We start from the raw sequence: 12,699 nt of genomic DNA, 5'->3' as shown, positions 1-12,699 counted from the left end.
CACACACACACACACACACACACACACACACACACACACACACACACACACACACACACACACACACACACACACACACACACACACACACACACACACACACACACACACACACACACACACACAGTGTGTTTTTCAGTCTGCTTTGAAAGTGACAAATTCAGTCCTTTTAAAGAATTATTAAATATGGCTACCAAAACTCTGCTCCATGATGGCACCGGTGCCGAAGTAAACTGTAGGTTGGAATTGGGGGTTAAATCACCAAAAATGATTCCCGGGCGCGGCAACCGCTGCTGCCCACTGCTCCCCTCACCTCCCAGGGGGTGATCAAGGGTGATGGGTCAAATGCAGAGAATAATCTCGCCACACCTAGAGTGTGTGACAATCATTGGTACTTTAACTTTAACTTTTAGTACCAAGACTGGTAAGAAAAAGGATTTACCGTGCCTGATTTTTTGGTACTAAATGAATGCAGAACTAGTCACCTGCAACAAGTATTTGAAGGTGATATTGTGCAGTTGATGTCTAATAAGTAATGTAGCATTCCGAGCGACGTGCACAGAGCCTAGTTCGCCTTTTAAACCTTATTGCCGACTTTAACAAGTCCAACACCGCACACACCTTTCCCCAGCAACACAACACTTCCTCATTGAGCACCAATGACAACCCTTTGAATTCTAAACATCAACATACACTACATTGCCAAAAGTATTTGGCCACCCATCCAAATGATGAGAATCAGGTGTCCTAATCACTTGGCCCGGCCACAGGTGTATAAAATCAAGCACTAAGGCATAGAGACTGTTTCTACAATCATTTGTGAAAGAATGGGCCGCGCTCAGGAGCTCAGTGATTTCCAGCGTAAAGTCAGTTGCTACAGAGCTCCAAACTTCACGTGACCTTCCAGTTAACCCACATACAGTACGCAGAGAGCTTCATGGAATGGGTTTCCATGGCCGGGCAGCTGCATCTAAGCCATACATCACCAAGTCCAATGCAAAGCGTGGGATGCAGTGGTGTAAAGAACGTCGCCACTGAACTCTAGAGCAGTGGAGACGCATTTTCTGGAGTGATGAATCACGCTTTTCTATCTGGCAAGCTGTTGGACGAGTCTGGGTTTGGAGGCTGCCAGGAGAACGGTACATTTTGGACTACATTGTGCCAAATGTGAAATTTGGTGGAGGAGGAATTATGGTGTGGGGTTGTTTTTCAGGAGTTGGGATGGCCCCTTAGTTCCAGTGAAAGGAACTTTGAATGCTCCAGGATACCAACACATTTTGGACAATTCCATGCTCCCAACCTTGTGGGAACAGTTTGGAGCGGGCCCCTTCCTCTTCCAACATGACTGTGCGCCAGTGCACAAAGCAAGGTCCATAAAGACATGGATGACAGAGTCTGGTGTGGATGAACTTGACTGGCCTGCACAGAGTCCTGACCTGAACCCGATATTACACCTTTGGGTTGAATTAGAACAGAGACTGTGAGCCAGGCCTTCTCGACCAACATCAGTGTGTGACCTCACCAATGCGCTTTTGGAAGAATGGTCGAGAATTCCTATAAACACACGACGCAACTTTGTGGACAGCCTTCCCGGAGGAGTTGAAAATGTAATAGTTGCAAAAGGTGGACCAACATCATATTGAACCCGATGGTTTAGGAATGGAATGGCACTTCAAGTTCATATGTGAGTCAGGGCAGGTGGCCAAATACTTTTGGCAATATAGTGTATCACAAGCAGGTGTTTTTTTTGCATAGTCCTAGTGTTCTTAATAGGGAAGAGCACGGAACTTGGTGCCATTTGTCGATTTACAGTATAGTAACTAGGTCAAAAAAAGGAAAACGCTATTAGTGCCTTATTCCAGGGCTAAATGAATGCAGACTCAGCCACCTGCAGAAGTGATGAGCGGTGATATCGTGCAAGTAACATTGTAAGTAATGTAACGTCCTGCAGAGTCTGACGCTTTTTTTTAGATTTTATTGCCGACATTATCATGCCCACAGCAGCTCTTATAACACCATTAGCACCGCAGCGCTAGATAGTAGCTACAACCACAACACAGCAGTTCCTCATTATGCACCAATGACGGTTACAGCGAGCGAGGTTACATTTAGTAACACCCAGAATTTTGAGCATCAAACACTACAACTCAAGTAAGTCATTTTTTTGCACATTCTCTATGCTCTGTATTGCTGTAATAATTATGTCACTGTCTATGTATTATGTATATTTTTATGTATTACTTTGTTATCATTTTATTTATATCCTTGTAGTAGTGAAATCACTAGTCTGTTTAACTTACCGTATTTTTCGGAGTATAAGTCGCACCGGCCGAAAATGCATAATGAAGGAAAAAAACATATATAAGTCGCACTGGAGTAAAAGTCGCATTTTTTGGGGACATTTATTTGATAAAACCCAACACCAAGAATAGACATTTGAAAGGCAATTTAAAATAAATAAAGAATAGTGAACAACAGGCTGAATAAGTGTACATTATATAACGCATAAATAACCAACTGAGAGCGTGCCTGGTATGTTAACGTAACATATTATGGTAAGAGGGCGTCACGGTGGCAGAGGGGTTAGTGCATCTGCCTCACAATACGAAGGTCCTGAGTAGTCTTGGGTTCAATCCCGGGCTCGGGATCTTTCTGTGTGGAGTTTGCATGTTCTCCCCGTGATTGCGTGGGTTCCCTCCGGGTACTCCGGCTTCCTCCCACCTCCAAAGACATGCACCTGGGGATAGGTTGATTGGCAACACTAAATTGGCCCTAGTGTGTGAATGTGAGTGTGAATGTATTCTGTCTATCTGTGTTGGCCCTGCGATGAGGTGGCGACATGTCCAGGGTGTACCCCGCCTTCCGCCTGATTGTAGCTGAGATAGGCTCCAGCGCCCCCCGCGACCCCAAAAAAGGGAATAAGCGGTAGAAAATGGATGGATGGATGGATTATGGTAAGAGTCATTCAAATAACTATAACATATAGAACATGCTATACGTTTACCAAACAATCTGTCACTCCTAATCGCTAAATCCCATGAAATCTTATACGTCTAGTCTCTTACGTGAATGAGCTAAATAATATTATTTGATATTTTATGGTAATGTGTTAATAATTTCACACATAAGTCGCTCCTGAGTATAAGTCGCACCCCCGGCCAAACTATGAAAAAAACTGCGACTTATAGTCCGAAAAATACGGTAAATGTCACAAAAGGCTTTTTATTTTTATTTTTTTTTACAAAAATGTGCATGTTTTAAATTGCTTACGTATTAGTTTGGTGACTGTTTAAAAAGTACCGATTTTGTACTAGTATTGGTGAAAATGTAAACGATACCTAGCCCTAGTTCTGCATTGCTGCTGGTTTTGCTGTGATTATGACAATTTGTTACGTCACCTAACTTACATAACTGAAGTATTTCAATCAATATTTTGTCACACTTACTTTTAAAGTATAGGCAAGTTTTGAAACGAAACCATTTAAGCACTGGCATCATTTTGAAAACACCAATTTGGCACTGCTATTGGTTAAAATGTAAACAACACCGGCCCCCAACTGAGAGTAAGACTGCACAGATAATAGTCTTAGCCTTCAAAGTCTTTGTAATGTTCATGAACAGCTGCCAATACTGTTGATAATGTAACAAATAAAGACGTCATCATCATTTGGCAGCAATTCTTCTGAATTACCTAAATTGCTAAAAATATCCGATTGTGATCAACCCCCCTTTTAACCTTTAACACACTCATGTCCGCACACACAGAGTGTCTCTTTGCCTCACTAAAGGGGTAGGGGGGTGAGTGTCACTATGGAAACAAGGAGGCAAGATTCTAAAAGCTACCTCTTGAGAGGAGAGCTGGAACAACAAAAAGGAGTCCATGGTGTGAGTGGACAAAACGCAGCAGCAAAACACACACACACACACGCACACACTGCGGTATACACAACTCCAACCCCTTGTCTGTATCCCTTGAGTGTGTGCGCTCACATATAGATGTACTTACCTACATCTTGCTGTATTGTATTTGCTTTTGATCTGCTGTGTGTGTGTAGTGGGTGCTTGTGTGCAATATGCATCCCTTTAATAAAGCTAATCTATTTTAATCTCACCTGCCACTGTTACCCTGCAGTGATTAATGCAATCCTAAATGAGTGAAGACACAGAGAAATGCATGTGGGAGAGGAGGGGGCTGTGTGTGTGTGTGTGTGTGTGTGTGAGTGAGTGTGTGTGTGTGTGATCCCATTAATGTGGGTTTGTTCGTGCTTCAAGCAGGTCCCCCCGCCCCCTCCTGCCCCTTTGCTGTGTTGCAGCTATTTTGCGGGGGTCTGTAAGGTCACCCACCGGTGTCCTTGGTAATGTTTCCTCCTGGCAATCAGCACCATGGACAGCAGCACCCATCACCTCCCACCACAAGCACCACAGCAGACATCTATCTACCCCCAATCACCGAGGCTCCTGCTGCTCGGCTCCGCTCCACTTTCATTCCGGCTGATCTAAAGGAATTGGATAGGTAAGAGCCGGCTGCCTATTACGCTTCACTCTTGATTTACTTCTGCAATCCCTGATCTTTAACACTGACAGAAAGGAAGCCGCAGGCAGCCACGTCTATTAATAAAAGCTCTAATAGAGAAGCCCTCATGGATACGTGTCTCTCTTTAATGACGACAGGTCCACACAGCCGACTAAAACACAACAGCAGGAAGATGTGGAAAGTCGTGATTGAACACTTGTTACTGGGCTGAGACGCTTTGAAAGCAGTTATAGAGGATTGGACAGATGAGAGATAAGAGAATGCTATGCAGAGTGAGTTAGGCTGAGAGAGAAGGAGATGGGGAGAGTTAGGAAAGAGCGAGAGAAAGAGAGAGAGAGAGAGAGGGTGCAGATAGCGGGTGGGGAAAACCTCCTCTGAAAGGGATGATGTCAGTCTCTGCAGCTGAGCCCCGGTCCCCAATTCGATAGGATGAAGACTCTCTCATGCTGGCGGGCACTATAGCAGACGTATGAGGGTGCCAGACAAACATAGGAGGGTCTGCTGAATGAATGAACAGCAGGTATGTATTGCATTATTACGCATCTCGGACTTCATTCATTAGTGCCTTTTGTTTTATTGCGTGTTTGTTACTAAGCTTTTTTTACGCTGCCTCTATCTCATTTATAATTACAGAACGTGTGACTTTGTGTGTTTTGTTTATCATTAGCAGGCTGGTGAAAAAGGGAGCACAAAAGGAAAGCAATGCCCTCTGGATGCCGCTGGTCAGACAGGTGACATGTACGGTGAGTCATCCTGTCATTATACACTCAGGATGTACATGCCATTGTTCAAAAGGCACACGTGAACATTCAAACACACACACAAGAAGATAGGTGTCTGTGTGTGTGAGGTCACATTCAACAGGCGCTGACATTGACAGAAAGGTGCAGTGAGTCAAATTCAACAGGGTCAGCCACACACACACACACACACACACACACACACACACACACACACACACACACACACACACACACACACACACACAATTACACATATGCCACACAATTAATATCAATTTTGCGGTACATGACATTTGAGAAGATAACTTGTGAGGGAGGGGAGGAAAGAGAGGCCAGACAATTGAGCAGCAAGTCTGCAGGCCAACAGGTGTAATTCACACAGTGAGTCAATTTTCATGCATGGTTACTTTGTGAATAATTTGCATGATTGCAATGCCAAATCAGGAGAGAAACAACGCCAAACTGTACAACTAAAATAAGACAAATTGTCACTTATCTTTAACCACTGTGGTGACTTAGATAACTACATTATAGCCCTTATATACATTTATCCCTCCGTCCATTTTCTGCTGGAGCCTATCCCAGCTGTATTCAGGCCACCTCATCGCAGGGCCAACACAGATAGACAACATTCACACACTAGGGCCAATTTAGTGTTGCCAATCAACCTATCCCCAGGTGCATGTCTTTGGAGGTGGGAGGAATCCGGAGTACCCGGAGGGAACCCACGCAGTCACAGGGAGAACATGCAAACTCCTCACAGAAAGACCCCGAGCGTACTGAACACATTAAATGTGCATTAAACATGTGCAATATAGAAAACTTTAAGTGGGTGCATCTAATATTAAAATATATTCTGCCTTAATATAATCTCACAAGGATTCAAAGTTGGTATATTGTCTATAAACATTGAACATGTTTCAGTATCAATGCGTCACGTCTTGTTTGTACGCATGCGCAGTCCTAACACACGCCAGACACGAAATGTATTTATTTATTCGCAATTAGGGATGAATATTAACCTTAGTTATTGTGTTATTTATCTCCATGGAATAACTCCACTTCTTGTTGACCCTCTTTATTATTATCTTGCAGCTCACACGCCCGCGTTAACGCTTACACTTCCGGAACTCCGCCCTCGACCGGTACACATGAAATCAGATCAATGCGCGCATTAACAAAATAGTACCCTGAATACCACACTCACGACAGATTGATTGATTGATTGAAACTTTCATTAGTAGATTGCACGGTACAGTACACATTCCGAACAATTGACCACTAAATGGTAACACCCGAATAAGTTTTTCAACTTTTTTAAGTCGGGGTCCACGTAAATCAATTAATGGTAAACAGTTATATTACAACCAGATGCAAAGAATGGCAGTTTAAGGCACGGCCACTAGAATAGGAACCGGTAAAGAAAAGGAAGCGATATGGGGAGAAAAGCCAAACTTTCGTTCCAGATTTACAGGCTACGAAATGTCAGCAGTGAGACGGATCGAGGTATAAGACTTAAATGAAATACAAAAATACATACATGAAGGAGTGGTGTGGAACATACGGGGAGAGAAGTCCAGGAGAATCGAAACAAACAAACACAGCAAAAGCGCTAACGAGCTAACTAATTACTGATGGACAGCAGGAGCGAGTTCAAGCTCTGCCCAGCACCGGAAAGGGAGGAACCTAAGGAGGAAGTAGAACAAAACATAAACTCTACAAAATAAGATGAAATCTACGCCTAACAAAGCAAAGCATAAACAGATCATAACACAACGGTTAATTTAATCAGCATTTAATTGTTTTCCTAATCCATACATGCTTATGATTAGTCAAGTACATTGTTAATGGTGGAACTGATCAAATATGTATTTTTCATTGATCAAGTAAACCACAAATCTCTAAAATATTCCACTTGTTTCATCACATATTACTAGGGATGTCCGATAATGGCTTTTTGCCGATATCCGACTTTCCGATATTGTTCCAACTCTTTAATTACCGATACCGATATCAACCGATACCGATATATACAGTCGTGGAATTAACACATTATTATGCCTAATTTGGACAACCAGGTAAGGTGAAGATAAGGTCCTTTTTAAAAAAAATAAAAAAAATAAAATAAGATAAACAAATTAAAAACATTTTCTTGAATAAAAAAGAAAGTAAAACAATATAAAAACAGTTACATAGAAACTAGTGATTAATGAAAATGAGTAAAATTAACTGTCAAAGGTTAGTACTATTAGTGGACCAGCAGCACGCACAATCATGTGTGCTTACGGACTGTATCTTTTGCAGGATGTATTGATATATATATTGATATATAATGTAGGAACCAGAAATATTAATAACAGAAATAAACAACCCTTTTGTGTGAATGAGTGTGAATGAGTGTAAATGGGGGAGGGAGTTTTTTTTGGGTTGGTGCACTAATTCTAAGTGTATCTTGTGTTTTTTATGTTGATTTAATTAAAAAAAAACAAAACAAAAAACGATACCGATAATAAAAAAAAAAAAGGATATCGATAATTTCCGATATTACATTTTAAAGCATTTATCGACATCTCTACATATTACTTATGATTTGGGCAATTAAGGAAAACACAATATATTCAGTCATAGTTATCCCCATTTACTTCAACTTATATATTTCCTATTTACTATTAACAATTCATTCATATTGTATTACATTTATACATTTTTCAAAATCCAAATGTATTTATTTCTTTTATATACATATGTTTTTTTACTTTTTCTGAACACTGCACACGTTACATAGTGTCAGTTTGTCTACTCCTATTTGCTTATTGGCATTTTATTAATTCGCACGCAGGGAGTGGACAAAATGGAAATGAGAAAATATAAGCAAACAAAATGTAACGGTCAACATGCACAGGCTAGAGTAGAATATGGAGGTCTAACCTGTTGTGGACAGAGGCATGGATTAGTCTTTTTAAGTCTGATTTGGACATTATTCTTCTGATTTTGGCAATGTTTGTAGGTGGTAAAAAGCTGTTGATGTTATTGTATAATGTGGCTGTTAAAGTTTAATTCGTAGTTCATTATTACCCCTGATGTTGTTATGTATTATTGATCGATTGAAGATTCCAATTACTTCACAACAAATATTACACTTTGAAATATATTTTAGGGAAAATATTGCATATTTTGTGTGTTTGCCATACAAAAGCCATACAACGCTTTCTATGGCAAAAGGGGGCAAAGAGATACAAAAGGAAACCATAAAACAATAATACAATCTATAATCGATGGATAGATTTGAAGTTCACAGTCAATATGAGAGACAAGACCACATTTGTGTTTTTTTTTTTTTAGGATTCCAAAGAAGACAAGCGGTAGAAAATGGATGGATGGAAGATGATTTAAAAAAAAAAAAAAACACTCGGCAGATGCGGCTAATGGGAGTCACCGTTGTGTCCTTCAAAGCCTCTAAAATAAGTTCAAAAACTTCCAACAATGTTTTATATACACACTTCAAGTAAATATATAATGTGGTAACGGACAAATTCTTAACAAAATGCAATATGTACAATATTTACTGTATTTTAATAATTTTATGCATTACCAAAACTTATTTCCTCAGCGCATTTATTTCCGTTTCCATAGCAGCGCACTTCCAACTTCAATCTCCTTCTTCCTACTCCTTTTCAGGCGTGTTGAACGTAACCACGTGTTACAACTAATATGCTTGCAATGACATCTACAAGCACGCGTGATACGGCACATTTACTATGGTATTATCCACAAAATGCAACTGTGTGACATCAAATATTATCTTTCACTATGGGAGACCGGGCTTTCTGCTCCGCCGCTACCAGTCTGTGGAACGCTCTCCCTGACCACCTGAGGGCACCACAGACCGTGGATGCTTTTAAAAAAGGCTTAAAAACCCTTCTTCTAAAAAAAGCATTTTTTATAGATATATGCATACTAGTTCTAACTATTAGGCTATTTTTATTATATTTTTATTTTATTTTTTTAATACACTGTAGCACTTTGAGGTTGTTCGCCCAATGTAAAGTGCTTTTTACAAATAAAATATATTATTATTACTATTCATGTTCCTCTGTAAGGCTGCAGCCTGCAGTGTCGTGTTGCTGCTGAAGGGCAACACAGTGATGACCTTTTCTTTCCCATAAGATGAATAAATTAAAAACATTTTCTTAAATAAAAAAGAAAGTAAAACAATATAAAAACAGTTACATAGAAACTAGTAATTAATGAAAATGAGTAAAATTAACTGTCAAAGGTTAGTACTATTAGTGGACCAGCAGCACGCACAATCATGAGTGCTTACGGACTGTATCCCTTGCAGACTGTATTGATCTATATTGATATATAATGTAGGAACCAGAAATATTAATAACAGAAAGAAACAACCCTTTTGCTTGTAATGACATCTACAAGCACGCGTGATATGGCACATTTACTATGGTATTATCCACAAAATGCAACTGTGTGACATCAAATATTATCTTTCACTATGGGAGACCGGGATTTCTGCTCCGCCGCTCCCAGTCTGTGAAACGCCCTCCCTGACCACCTGAGGGCACCACAGACTGTGGATGCTTTTAAAAAAGGCTTAAAACCCTCCTTCTAAAAAAAGGCTTTTTTTTTATAGATATATGCATACTAGTTCTAGCTATTAGGCTATTTTTATTATATATATATATATATATATATATATATATTTTTTTTTTTTAATACACTGTAGCACTTTGAGGTTGTTCGCCCAATGTAAAGTGCTTTTTACAAATAAAATCTATTATTATTATTATTATTATTATTATTCATGTTACTCTGTAAGGCTGCAGCTTGCAGTGTGGTGTCGCTGCTGAAGGGCAACACAGTGATGACCTTTTCTTTCCCACCGTGCGTCCCGACAAGGTGTCGCAGGCGTCGTCGGAGTAACACACGTAACACACGTGTCTTTTTTTTGGACTTTTGCAGCGACTCGCAATTTATTAGTGTAAAGTGGGCTTAATCAAACAGGTACCATCGGCTAATTGTCTCCCCGCTTTCTCTCATTTGGACTAAAAGTGACAAACGGTGGAGTCGATAAAAACCCCATTGCCGCTTCGAGGCCGTGACTTCCTGCTGAGAGGCCGCTAATTAAAGTGTGCTTGACTTTCATGTTTTTTTTTCTTCCTCTTCCATATTATCTTCCCTACGCTCGCTTTATTTTTATCCCCTGGTTTGTTTAGTGATTCCTTTTCATGCTTCTGATGGCCTACTTCCTTAAACTCCTGTGTCAGGTGCCCTAGTCTTAATGCCAGAGAGACAGGAAGTGGATCTATGTTAGAGGGGGAGGTTTGATGTCTTGATTTCAAACCTTCTTCTCACCAGGGAGGGTGTTTACTTTGAATTATTCATACTTTTTTTTTTTTTTTAACAAGGCATCAAAATGGATCTCTCCTTCTTCCCATGCATCCCACACATTCCCAGCAGAGGCCACCTGCACGACCCCCCCGCTGCCATTACTGCTGACCAGCGGCCCGTCTCCGGCGAGACCTCGTCGCATAACGTCCCCCCAGAGATAGGAGCACAGCACAGGAGGTGAGAGGTGTGATGGAAATTCATTCTTTTGGGATGGAAGGGGAAGCAAAAGAGGCTGGACTGGGGAGGAAGACCAAGAGAGGCCGTCAGCAGCAGAGGGAGGAGAGCGCAGATGAGGAGAGACAGGGAAGGTGCCTCACAAATGGAGTGAGATGGGGAGAGAGGAGGCGCTATTTCAAGACGATACTTCCTGATAATGTCGCTCCACTTCAAAGTGCAAAGTGTTCCTGTCGTGCTCCTGCATGACTGGGCCTCTGGAGAATTTCCTCATAGATCACATGATAAAAGGATGCTTGACAGTGGGGTGTGTGTGTGTGTGTGTGTGTGTGTGTGAGGAGGTCCTTCTCAGTTGAACAAAATATACTCTGCTCGTGCTTTGTTTGAACACGCAGCTGCTGACCCGAGGATGGGAAAGATTCCCTGCATGGTGCAGCATTACATCAAATACTGAACAGTAACATTCCTGCAGAGCAACCATGTGTGTTGCGGTGAAAGAAAATACGATAAATACGCAACAGGCGAAAGGAATGCACCGTTAACGAGGGCTCTGTTATCGGTTTTTATTTGTGTTGTTTTATGTTCCTTTGTTGTTCACTGTTCGTCACTACTTGGCATGTCAACTGGAGTTGTCATTCATTCATCTGTGTGATTAATATCATTATTAATTCATAATTTTTATGTTGACAAAAGGAAGTCATTCACTTTTTCTCTCTTTAAGGCAAGGGTGTCTAAAGAGCGGCTAGGGGCCATTTGCGACCCGCAGATATATATATATATATATATATATATATATATATATATATATATATATATATATACACGTTAGGTCAGGAAAAAAATCACAGAGGCTATTTCATCCCTACAAGCCTGTTCCGCAGGTTTCTCTGCTCTTCAGTGTAAAATCCCCTGAAGAGCAGAGAAACCTGCAAAACAGGCTTGTAGGGATGAAATAGCCTCTGTGTTTTTTCCTGACCTAACAAACCTCGACTATATATATATATATATATATATATATATATATATATATATATATATATATATATATATATACATATATATATATATATATATATATACATATATATATATATATATATATATATATATTTATAAGCGGTAGAAAATGGATGGATGGATGGATGGATATATATATATATATATATATATATATATATATATTTATATATACATACATATATATATATATATATATATATATATATGTATATATATATATATATATATATATATATATATATATATGTATGTATATATATATATATATATATATAAAAAAAGATCATGTTAATCACACTTTTGAATTTGGATTAATCACGATTAAAAACAGGCCATTACTCGCTTGTATAATATAAATTAACTTAAAAAAGAGCCCAATATTTAGACAAAATGCAATTTTATTGTCAGAATGTCATTGAGGAACATTTTTAAAAATGTTTACTTGTATGTGCGTCATTTATGTATTTATTCATATTATTAAGTCCAGTCAGGATGTATTTGAAGTTAAATTGATCAGCTAGCACAAGTCGGAGTCTCTTCACTCATCTTTGCACTGACATGTGCGTTGACCTGACCACTCACCTTTTAACAGCCTTTCAAGTAAAAGAGCATGTACCCCCAAAATAAATTGTGTGATTATGCTGTGTATATGCATGATTAGTATTAGGTTTTTTTGTGATTAATCACGAGTAAACTTGTTATTTTAGACAGCCTTACTAATAACTAAGAATACACTTTATCACCTGTAACACAAAGCTGGCACAGATCTTTGTCTTTAAATATATACAATGTCTGTTTTTAGCTTCCTTTTTTTTTTCTTTC

The 12,699-nt window shown here is 39.6% G+C and overlaps 2 long non-coding RNA genes across 2 annotated transcripts in view; one reads left to right on the top strand and one right to left on the bottom strand.

Annotated features, from left to right (window-relative positions):
• LOC133612488 (uncharacterized) overlaps nt 1-7,398 on the bottom strand; it is a 32,210-nt gene extending 24,812 nt beyond the window's left edge. Inside the window, exon 1 of the long non-coding RNA XR_009816125.1 lies at nt 6,818-7,398. This is a non-coding gene — a long non-coding RNA (uncharacterized lncRNA). The remainder of the gene's footprint in view (nt 1-6,817) is intronic.
• Nucleotides 4,916-11,600, top strand: LOC140679051 (uncharacterized). Its single transcript, XR_012050639.1, has 3 exons — nt 4,916-5,054; nt 5,202-5,277; nt 10,701-11,600. It is a non-coding gene; the product is annotated as an uncharacterized lncRNA (long non-coding RNA).
• The last annotated feature ends 1,099 nt before the right edge of the window (nt 11,601-12,699 follow it).

The sequence above is a fragment of the Nerophis lumbriciformis genome, linkage group LG10 (genome assembly GCF_033978685.3).
Source record: "Nerophis lumbriciformis linkage group LG10, RoL_Nlum_v2.1, whole genome shotgun sequence".
NCBI classification, from domain to species: Eukaryota; Metazoa; Chordata; class Actinopteri; order Syngnathiformes; family Syngnathidae; genus Nerophis; species Nerophis lumbriciformis.
This window is presented reverse-complemented; position numbering and strand designations above follow the sequence as displayed.